Source organism: Colius striatus, chromosome 22, assembly GCF_028858725.1.
Source record: "Colius striatus isolate bColStr4 chromosome 22, bColStr4.1.hap1, whole genome shotgun sequence".
NCBI lineage: Eukaryota > Metazoa > Chordata > Aves > Coliiformes > Coliidae > Colius > Colius striatus.
The window spans coordinates 2,548,732-2,560,464 of NC_084780.1; the positions used below are offsets into that span (position 1 = coordinate 2,548,732).

General features: G+C 53.3%; 1 pseudogene; it reads left to right on the plus strand.

The window, feature by feature from the left end:
* Nucleotides 1-9,485: 9,485 nt before the first annotated feature.
* Nucleotides 9,486-10,807, plus strand: LOC104558232 (olfactory receptor 14A16-like; annotated as a pseudogene).
* The last annotated feature ends 926 nt before the right edge of the window (nucleotides 10,808-11,733 follow it).

The following is an 11,733-nucleotide window of genomic DNA, read 5'->3' on the forward strand; positions in this document are numbered from 1 at the left end:
AGGAATATCTTGTCCCAGCTGCTTCCAGGGCTGCCCTGGAAGAGCCATTAGCCCCTGGCCCAGGTGTGAAGCCCATGAAGATGAAGAGTCACTGAGAGCAGATCACTGGATCACCATTTGTGTCAAGTGCATTGCTGCCCAGGGGTGTGGGAAACATTATGGGATGCAGGGGAAGAACATTTTTCCATTGCCCAGGACTTATTATGTAAAGTTGAGAAGAGAAAAAACAAGCACTGCAATCTGTGCTGTCTTCTCATTAAACTTCATTTCTCTTCTGAGTGTGAGCAAAGCTCTGTCCTGTGGGAGTGTGTGAGCACAGGGGTGTGAGTGCAGCAGCTGGAGCACGACCAGGGGGTCAGACAGCCCGTGTGGCATGTGTGTGTGTGTTTAACAGCATCTGGAATGGAGCTGTGGCCTCAGGGGCTCCTCTGTCCAGGTGCCTGCAGCTGTCCAAGCTGGATGGAGGGGCAGCTCCTGAGCACAGTGTCTGAGCCCAGTTGCAGGAGGGATCCACTCTCCACAGGTACATTTAGACTGGACTGGTGCTGTTGGAATAGACATAAATGAACATGTGTTTCAAATACCTGGCTGTTTAAATACTGAACAGAGAATAAAGCAGGGCTTTAGGGGCAGTATCCACATGCCTCTTAAAGACTGACAGGGTTGGGGCATCCATCACCTCTCTAAGAGTCCTGTTCTAGTGTCTGACCAACACTTTGGTAAAGAAATGCCTCCTATGTCCCCTCCAAATCTCCCCTGACACAGCTTTGAACTGCTGCTGTGTTGCTGGATCCCAGGGAGAAGAGGTCAGCACCTCCCTCTCAGTGTCTTCTCCTCAGGAAGCTGCAGAGAACAATGAGGTGACCCCTCAGCCTCATTTTCTCCAAACTCAGCAAGCCCAAAGTCTCCAGCCACTTCTCACAGAACCTGCCTTCCAGCACCAGCTTTCTTACCGTGCTCTGTCCTCTCCATATATTCAAAGACTTGAGCAGATATCTTCGTGTTGGTGATCAGAAGGGGTCTGGTGTGGCTGGGACATCCCCCAACATGACTGGGATCCTTCTCCTCTTGCCTACGGCTGCTTCTTCCACCGAGGCCCCTCAGAGGACAGCAGCTCCTTCTGTCCCCAGTGCTTAGTTGCCTCCTCGTTCCAGAGAGGCTGGGTCATGTCCCACTGCTGCCCTGCACTCAGCATTGCACACCCCCACCGCTCACTGCCCACAGGAAAAGCCCCCAGGCTGCCATGAGGGAAAAATCCCCTTTCCCAGGGCACAGGGCTCAGGTCTTTGTTCTCTCCATTGATGAAGTGCATCAAAGGTTTCAGAGCCACGTTTGGTTTTCCACCTGTAACCAGTGCTTCTGACTTTCTGCTTCACCAGTCCAGGGAGGGGAATCATGTCTGGTTGTTCTCTCCAGGGTCTCCCCAGTGATGGCCTCAGTGGGGCCACTCACACCCTCAGAAACTGGAGGTTTGCTGCTGGTTGGCACTTCTCTGGATGGTGCTCAATGGCCCACATAGAGAAACAAAGACAGGGAGGGTTTGATGAGCAGTAGCAGACATTCTTCAGCTGCATATTACATCCACACTGCCTCCACTGAAGTTCTCTTCCCACAGTTGTCACCCTCAGACCAACAGAAAGCACATTTTTGTGCCAAGCACAGTTCCCAGCACCACCCAAAGCAGTCCCTGCCCCACACCTTGCTTGGTTTTCTTTGTCTATCTTTGCTCTTTGCACACAGTGAGTCACACACCAGGCCATGAGCTGCCTCGGTTCACACAGGGAAGAGACAAAGAGAATGAAATGCTGACTCTTGAACAGCCAAATCCATCCCCATCCCAGTGCCTCTGGGTCACTGGAGCATCTTCAAGCAGATTCTGCAGCACCTGCACCACTGATTTTTCATTGCCTGACACATGAATTGCATCTGGCTCCATTCGAGGTGAAGGCAGGGGAGAGAGAGGTCTCCTGCATCTCTGGACACCCTGCATGTATTTGCCCAGGCTTCTCTTTCCAGTCCAAGGAGGGAAATCAACTGTCTCTACTGAGACATCAGTTTCCAGGCTCCAACTCCAGCAAGGCTCTGGTCAGTCCTGGGTCACGTTTCCCAGTCCCAGCTGGAACTTTCAGCTATTCCCATGGATCAAGTAGGAAGGAACTGCCTCCTGTGCAGGCAACTGAATCAGCTCCTGAAGGAAGGTGTCAGGTGTGATAGGTGTGTAAGTTCCTTTTGAGAACTTGGATGTACATTCTCGTGACTTGTTCCTGAGACATGGCTCTTCCCCCCTGAGCATCCTGGCTTGTATCAGAGACAGTGTGAGCAGTAGGAGCAAGAAGTGACTGTCCCTCCATCCTTGACACTGATGAGGCTGTACCACAAGTACCATGCTCAGTGTTGGGGTCCTCACTCTGAGAGGGACACTGAGATACTGCAGCATGTCCAGAGGTGTGCACTGGAAGTGGAGAAGGCCCTGGACCTTAAGTCAGATGATGAGCAGGTGAGGGAGCTGGGCTTCTTTAGTCTGGGGAAGAGACACAACCACTCTCTAAAACTCCCTGACAGGAGGTTGTAGTGAGGTGGGGGTCGGTCTCTTCTCACAAGTAACAAGTCACAGGACAAGAGGAAATGACCTGAAATCACATCAGGGAAGGACTAGAATGGATATTCAGATGAACTTTCATCACTGAGGGTGTTGTTAAACACTGCAACAGTCTGACCAGGGAGGTGATGGAGTCCCCATTCCAGGAGAGATTGCAAAGCTGTTTAGATGAGGTTTTGTCATGGGCCTGGAACAGTGAGAGGTTAGTGGTTGGACTCCATGGTCTTAAAGGTCTTTTCCAACCAAAACAAATCTGATTCTAAGGTTGCAAAGTAGCTGAGTGGGACTGAGGAGGCACGTGGCCATTGAAGAGGCTTCTGATGTCAGAAGCAGGTGGAGCTGATGAGATGTGTGCAAGAGTGCTGAAGCAGCTGCTGATGTGGTTGATAAGCTGCTCTCCATCATTTTTGAACAACCATGTGTCCTGGTTTAGCCAGGAGCAGCTTTTGGCTTGGTAACAGGGGGAGCGGGTTGCAGTGAAGACCCTCCCCCGGCTCCTAGGTTCAGACCCACCTCCGGCCCGGCTGGGCCAATCTGGCGCCTCTGCGATCACTATTTAGGGGACGGGAGTTTGAAATGCTAGTCGGGAGGTGGAGAGTGATACAAGATGGAGGCCACCACGCGGACCCTTCAGCCAGAGAAGGAGGAAGGAACGAGAAGCAGTAGACCGGAGACCCCTCTGCAAGCCGTGGCGAGAATACAAGCTGTGCCCCTGAAACCTATGGAGATTCGTGGCAGGACTGAGAGCCACCAACAGCTCCGTGTGGGTGAGCCCGGACGGGCGGGGGACTGTGTGGGGAGATGGCCATGGCCCAGGCCGTGCTGGAGAGCCTGCGCGCCGCAGAGCAGCCCCACACGAGAGGCAGAGAGGAGCTGCAGCCTTTGGAATAAGTGGGCATCGGAGCAGCCCGTGCAAGTCTGCCATGCTTGTGAGTTACCCCACGGACTTGCAGGGAGGACTGGTGTGGAGTTCACCCGTCCTGAGGAGGGACAAACGGCAGAAGCTCTCGGAAACCGACTGACTGAACCCCCCACTGCCTGCCCCCCCGAACCGTTCAGGGGGGGGCAAGGTAAAAACACCGGGATCAGGGCTCTGACCCCGGGAAGAGGGGAGGGGTGGCAAGAAGGTGTTCTTAAAAAGGCTGGTTGGACTCTCCATTGATGTATTACTCTGGGTTGTTTCATTTTGGTTATGTTTTGGTTGCTTTTGCATTAAATTATTTTCTGTTTTCTTCCCCAAAACCGAGTAGCCTGGTCTGTTTTGTCCTGAACCTTAAGCGGCAATTAAGCCCTCCCTGCCCTCGAGCAATCCTCAGCCTCTTCGGTACTCGAGGCTAATCGTGGCCTTTGTTCCCTGATGGGCCTAAACCACGACAATTGGCGCCCAACGTGGGGCCTCGAGCTGCTGGAGATTGGGATTTGTGATAAGGATGGTGAATTGGGAGTGGTAAAGGACAAAACAGGCGACTGGGTGAGGCTACCTCGTGTCTAGGGGTGGATTTTTATTTATGTGTATTTATTGTGTTATGTGTATATCATTTATTTTCGCGGGGAAGTGTTTGATTCTGTTTGATCTTAGTTGATTTGTGCAGGTGGTTCAGATTCCCTTATGTTTTCTTGAATAAGTGATTCGCAGAGGCGAGGGGTGGAATGTCCTGGTTTAGCCAGGAGCAGCTTTTGGCTTGGTAACAGGGGGAGCGGGTTGCAGTGAAGACCCTCCCCCGGCTCCTAGGTTCAGACCCACCTCCGGCCCGGCTGGGCCAATCTGGCGCCTCTGCGATCACTATTTAGGCGACGGGAATTTGAAATGCGAGTCGGGAGGTGGAGAGTGATACAAGATGGAGGCCACCACGCGGACCCTTCAGCCAGAGAAGGAGGAAGGAACGAGAAGCAGTAGACCGGAGACCCCTCTGCAAGCCGTGGCGAGAATACAAGCTGTGCCCCTGAAACCTATGGAGATTCGTGGCAAGACTGAGAGCCACCAACAGCTCCGTGTGGGTGAGCCCGGACGGGCGGGGGACTGTGTGGGGAGATGGCCATGGCCCAGGCCGTGCTGGAGAGCCTGCGCGCCGCAGAGCAGCCCCACACGAGAGGCAGAGAGGAGCTGCAGCCTTTGGAATAAGTGGGCATCGGAGCAGCCCGTGCAAGTCTGCCATGCTTGTGAGTTACCCCACGGACTTGCAGGGAGGACTGGTGTGGAGTTCACCCGTCCTGAGGAGGGACAAACGGCAGAAGCTCTCGGAAACCGACTGACTGAACCCCCCACTGCCTGCCCCCCCGAACCGTTCGGGGGGGGCAAGGTAAAAACACCGGGATCAGGGCTCTGAACCCGGGAAGAGGGGAGGGGTGGCAAGAAGGTGTTCTTAAAAAGGCTGGTTGGACTCTCCATTGATGTATTACTCTGGGTTGTTTCATTTTGGTTATGTTTTGGTTGATTTTGCATTAAATTATTTTCTGTTTTCTTCCCCAAAACCGAGTAGCCTGGTCTGTTTTGTCCTGAACCTTAAGCGGCAATTAAGCCCTCCCTGCCCTCGAGCAATCCTCAGCCTCTTCGGTACTCGAGGCTAATCGTGGCCTTTGTTCCCTGATGGGCCTAAACCACGACACCATGGAGGACAAGTGAGGTGCCTGAGGGCTGGAGAAAGGCCAATGTCACTGCAGGCTGCAACAAGGGCAGAAAGGATGAGCCAGGAAACTCCAGGCCAGTCAGTCTCACCTCCATCCCTGGAAAGGTGATGGAGCAACTCATTCTGAATGTTGTCACTGAACATATGAAGGAAAAGATGGTTGTCACGGGAGTCAGCATGGCTTCACCAAGGGGAAATCCTGCTTGCCCAACCTGATGCCTTCTGTGAGTGCATAACCAGCTGGCTAGATGAGGGGAAAGCAGTGGATGTCATCTACCTTGACTTCAGCAAGGTTTTTGACACTGTCTCCCACAACATCCTCATCAGAAAGCTCAGGCACTGTGGCTTGGATGGGTGGGGTGAGGTGGATGGAGAGCTGCTGAATGACAGAGCCCAGAGGGTGGGATCAATGGCACAGAGTTCAGTGTGAGGCTTGTGACCAGTGGAGTTCCACAGGGATGGGTTCTGAGGCCAGTCTGGTTCAATATCTTAATCAGTGACATGGATGAGGGCACAGAGGGATCCTCAGCAAGTTCCCTGCTGGCACTAAACTGGGAGCACTGGCTGATTTCCCAGAGGCTGTGCTGCCAGTCAGTGGGATATCAACTGGCTGGAGAATTGGGCACAGAGGAACCTGCTGAGGTTCAACAAGGACAAGGGCAGAGTCCTGCAGCTGGGGAGGAACAACCCCCTGCACCAGCACAGGCTGGGGGTGACCTGCTGGAGAGCAGCTCCAGGAGAGAGACCTGGCAGTGCTGGTGAGAATAAACTGCCCATGAGCAGCAACGTGGCCTCGTGGGCAAGGCCAATGGCAGCCTGGGGGCAGCAAGAGAGTGTGAGCAGCAGGGCCAGGGAGGTTCTGCTCCCCCTCTGCTCTGCCACAGCTGCTGAGGCCTCATCTGGAGTCCTGGGGCCAGTTCTGGGCTCCCCAGCTGCAGAGGGACAGGGAACTGCTGGAGAGAGGCCAGTGCAGGGCCAGCAAGATGCTGAGGGGATGGAGCATCTTCCTTGTGAGGAAAGGCTGTGGGACCTGGGGCTGTTCAGCCTGGAGAAGAGACTGAGGGGGGAGCTCAGCAATAGTTACAAACATCTAAGTGATGGGTGTCAGGAGGTTGGGGCAGCACTTGTTTGTGTTGTAGCCAGTGCCAGGACAAGGGGTGATGGGATGAAGCTGCAACACAAACAGTTCCATTGAAACATAAGGAAAAACTGTGTCAGTGTTGGAGTGAGGGAGCCCTGGCCCAAGCTGCCCAGGGAGGGTGTGGAGGCTCCTTCTTGGAGCTTTTCAGGACCCACCTGGACACGTTCCTGTGTGACCTGATCTAGGTGGGAGCTGCTTCTGCAGGGGGTTCGACTAGAGGATTTCTGAAGATCCCTTCCAACCCCCCCATGCTGTGATTCTATGTGTTCACATTCTCACTCCCTGCTGCTGGTGAGTTTAGGAACTGCCCAGCAACTTCTTCCCCTTCTCAATGACCTTAATCCTAGAGGCATTACCTCCATCACCAACCGGCCAGGCCTTGGTCAGCTATGGGTCCATCTTTGGAACTGACTGTCATTATCCCTGTCAGCTACAGGGACAGCTTCTGGCAACTCTTTTTTCACAGAAGCCAGCCCTGTAGCTCTCCCCAGCTACCAAAAACCTGGCCCAGGCAAAACCACGACAGGAGGAAGGCCGTCCATATGGTGCCACACCACAAGGGACTATTTTTCCTGCCTGTGCAGACCTTCTTAGGAGACATCCTGCACTAATATCAACTGGAGACTGATTGAACTCACAATGAAATGGCTCCAGTTGCCTACCTGGGTCTGGGAAAGTTTAAGTAAACTAAAGGTAGAGAAAGAGCTCATCAGAACTTTCTGTCCTTTAATGAGCCCCACAGTGTACATGGGGCTGAGTCCCTGAACCTCCAAGGATGAAGGAGGCTTGAAGAAAGTGCTCAAGAAGTCCAAGTCATAAGCAAAACTGCAAGAACCTGAAGCTTTAATGGGTCCCACTGAGAGCTGCTCCTGACAAAGCCTCCCCAGGGCCTCGTTAGAGCAAGGAGCTGGAGGCCATGACTGCTGGAGCCAAGGCCCTGTGCAGGTGGCTCTGATGCTGAGAATAGCTGGGGTGATTTTCTGAAGCAGAAAGGCCAAGGTCTGACCCCCAGGCCATGGGAGGGCAGGTCCTGTCCCTCCTGTGTGTCTCAGGGCCCTTCCTGGGTGCACAGGGATGTGAGGGTGACCAATGCTGAGTGTATAAAAGGGTGCAACAACTCCCAGCTCCACAAGCAGCAGTGGAGAAGAAACTAAGTTCACAAAATACAGATTCTCGTGTTTGGCTTCAGTGGCCAAAGCAAGAGCCATGGCCAAGCCGACAAAGACTTGGTTCCTTTGGATCTTTCAGCTTTGCTTGTCCTGTCTAATGAGAAGTAGAGAGAAGTGTCTGTCTCTGTGGGGAGAAATGTGGGTGCTGGAAAAAAAGAGTCTGAACAGCTAAAGGTGGGGACATCAGGGATGACTTCAGCCTCTTTCAAAGTTGGAGCCCCAGGGACACCTGGAGACAGCCCAGAGAGGACAGAGGGGGGAGAGTGAAGCACTGAACTGGGAGAGAGAGGTTAAAAGCATCTCCTGGCAGGGGAGGGTCTTTCTGCTGTCAAGAGAGTGCTGCATGGCTCAGGGCTGCTCCCAGCTCCAGATCACTCCCAGGACATTGCTGAGGGTATTTTTTTCAGAGGAAGCTCGAGGCAGGGACCAGTAGAAAGAGAAGGAGCTTTCCTAAATCTCTCATTTCACTTTCTTACTCCTGAGGATTTGCAAGGACAAATGGAAAAGGAGTTTGAACAAGCCACTGAGACTCCTGAACTGTAATATGGAGTGATTGTTATGTTTGCCAGGAACCTCCTGGAGAGCTTCAGCCACTCCTCTGCCTATGGACAGCAGCAGCATCCCCTGTGCTGGACACATCCAGGTTCTTCTGAGCTGCTCTTTGCCACTGCACACAGCAGTGTGTGCCCAGGCAGTGCCCCCACAACAGGCAGCTTTCTGTAGGGCCAAGGTGGGGATGGGCTCTGGGAGTGCTGACAGGGACAGACAGGGGACAGGGGAAAACTTGCCAGGAGGAATAGCTGCAGGCAGCAGAGAGACGATGAGGGAATGAGGAGAAAGCAAACCAAGAAGATTGGTGGCAGGGGGAATTTGGAAAGCTCCATCTGCTCTTGTCTCTCTCCTTGTCTTTGTTCTTTTTCTCCTGGTCTTGCTGTCAGGTTCCACCCCCCACCCCCAGCTCCCAGAGCCACACACTGAGCTTGTGTCTCCTCCTGTGCAGCTGTGTCCATGGGAACACGTGTCCCAGCTTTGGTCTGATCTGTGGGTCTGTTGGCAATGCAGCCTGTGGGGCTGGAGAAGAATTTGGGTCTCCCTCAATCAGATACTATTGCTAGAGACCTGGCCATCCCCTGGAGGTGTCTTTCCAAGCTGTGAGCTGCTCTCCAGGATGAAAATCCTGTCCCATGGCATCTTTCTCTTATCTCAGTGCTCTACAATGACACACAGAGATGTTCCAACAGAGACAGTGCTGTTGGGTTGGTGAAATGAACCGTGAGTGTCCTTGGCTGGAAGTGGGGTGCTGAGACCTTGAGGAAGGACGTGACATTGCCTGGTGTGAGGTGGATCCCTCTGGTCTCGGAAGGGACTTGTGTTTTTTAGGGTCATATGTGAGTATGATCACACTACATCTCAGAAAGGTGCAGAAACAGAGACCTGGGATCTAGACAGGACAGTCCAGCTCCCCTCAATCTGCACTACCTCTCAGAGCAGCAGAGATGCTGGGGGTTCTGACATCCAGGAACACTCCCTGTTGTGGTGAGGGGAAGAAGATGCAATAAATCCCAGAAGTTTCAAACTGCCTCCTGTTATCCCCTCCCCTTATCTCTGGGAGTGCAGATGCCAACAGGCCCTTCTGCATAACGAGCAGTTTCATCTGACAAAGTCAAACCCCAGGTCAGGCCATTGCCCTCACCATTCCCACAGCCCCACTGCTGCAGAGCAGGGCTGACTCGGTAACCAGCAGAGGCCCTGCTCCTCACTGCACACTGAGCAGGCAACCAGAGCTGCAGGCACAGAGCTGAAGGAAGCTCCTCTGGAAATGGAAAATCAGGGAGTGTGTTTAGCAGGGGGAGAGGTCTTGAGAAAGCTTTGTTTAGCTCGGAGAAGTCTGTCCTAGCTGGTCACTGTCTTTTCCTTCTATGAGAGTGCTCTGTGCTCAGAGGCAGCAGATGTCCAACAGCAGCTCCATCAGCCAGTTCCTGCTCCTGCCCTTTGCAGACAGGGGGGAGCTGCAGCTGCTGCCCTTTGGGCTCTGCCTGGGCATCTCCCTGGCTGCTCTCCTGGCCAACGGCCTCGGCATCAGCGCCGTAGCCTGTGACCACCCCCTGCACACCCCCATGGACTTCTTCCTCCTCAATCTCTCTGTCATGGACATGGGCTGCATCTCCGCCACTGTCCCTAAAGCCATGGCCAGTTCCCTCTGGGACACCTTTGTAGGATGTGCTTTCAGTTAGTCCTTTTGATGGCAGCAGAGTATTTTCTCCTCACCATCATGTGCTACGACCGCTACGTTGCCATCTGCAAGCCCCTGCACTACGGGTCCCTCCTGGGCAGCAGAGCCTGTGTGCACACGGCAGCAGCTGCCTGGGGCTCTGGCTTTCTCTACTCTCTCCTGCACACAGCCAATACATTTTCCCTGCCCCTGTGCCACGGCAATGCTGTGGGACAGTTCTTCTGTGAAATCCCACAGATCCTCAAGCTCTCCTGCTCAGACTCTTACCTCAGGGAGGTTGGGCTGATTGTGGTTGGTGCTTATTTATTTTTGGTGTGTTTTGTGTTCATTGTGGTGTCGTATGTGCAGATCTTCAGGGCTGTGCTGAGGATCCCCTCTGAGCAGGGATGGCACAAAGCCTTTTCCACGTGCCTCCCTCACCTGGCTGTGGTCTCCCTGTTTCTCAGCACTGCCATGTTTGATCACCTAAAGCCCCCCTCCATCTCCTCCCCATCCCTGGATCTGTATGTGGCCATCATGTACATTGTGGTTCCTCCAGCAGTGAACCCCCTCATCTACAGCCTGAGGAACAAGGAAATCATGGATTGCCTAAGGAAAATGATGACTGGAACTCTTCAGAATAAATGTTTACTTCTTCTGCAGATTGCTCACAAGGTGACTCTCCATAGGCCCAGCCTGGGGTTCTTCAGTTTGTCCTCATTTTCTTTGTTTGTGTATTTTTTTCCCTTTATCTACTTGGGGTGATATTTTCCACCAGTAAATGTCACCAATCACATTGTTACTACATCAGTATGTACCAGTCTCGTGTGACCCAGAGAGTGCCAGGAGACACCATCACTGTTCATTTAAGCAGAGCAAAGTACCCTGCACTGCCTTGTTTGTCCAAGATCCTTCCTCAGACCTTCTCTGGTCCTGCAGGTGCACCACATGTGTGCAGAGGTGGAGGGGAAAAGAGTCCCAGCACAGAGCTCTGGCCAGGGAAAACTGGGGCTTACTCTTTCCAAATCCGCTCTTCCCAACTCTGTGCTCTCATCCTGAGCCCTTCTGTTACTTTAAGGCCTGACTGCTCCTGCAACTTGGTCACAGTCCCGCTTTTAGGAGGCCTGTGAGCACAGCAGGGACAGGCAATAGTCATTTTCATGACAGAGGTGGCCTCAGCAACGTTTCTATAATGAAAGGAATCTCCTAACAGCACCTGAGGATCTTCTTTCAAAGTTGCTGTCAAGAATATGTCCAGGGAAGAGGCTCTGAAGAGGCTCATTGCTCTGCTTGTTTCTCCCTGGGCTCAGTGTGAGGAGAAGCAGGTCCCTGTGTGGTGTTTTAGGGACTGAGGGCTGGTTCAGGTGCTGCCTGTTGGTCACCAGCACCCACAGTCTCCCATTACCTTGTGTGGGGCTCTACAGTGAGAGGGCTGGTGGTTCTAAGTCTGTTATTGACATGAATTAGGAGTTTCTGGAATCTGGTGATGGCAGTAACAGCTACACAGCCTCGTGGAGTTCTCCCAAGGCAATCTCTCTTCCTTGAGCACCTGCTGTAACTCCAATGCTTGCAAGTGCTGAGAGACTTTAACAGCCCTGAGCAAATTCATATGGGACCTCCATCACCTCCCTCTGCTCACCTTACTCAAGCGTTGAGGGATGGATGGAGCACAGGCTGAGGAGACCCTGCCCTGCTCACTGAACCCCTCTGTTCCTGACTCCCCATCCCTGAGGGAGCAGCCACCCTCACTGCATCCTGGCATGGGACTTGTTGGCCTGGACTGAATGGCAGCTGGCAAGAGATGGAGGAATGAGGTTCCTGCAAGGAGACCCAAAGCAGCAGATGCCAAGGGCAGAGAGAAGCAGGCCTGGGCTGTGTAGCCCTGGAAGGAAAGGGCTTTGCTGTCACAAGTGACTGCAGCCATGAGAGCAGCCTGTGAGAGAGGTGAAGTCTGTCTCCCAGAAGGACAAATTGCAGCTGAGAAT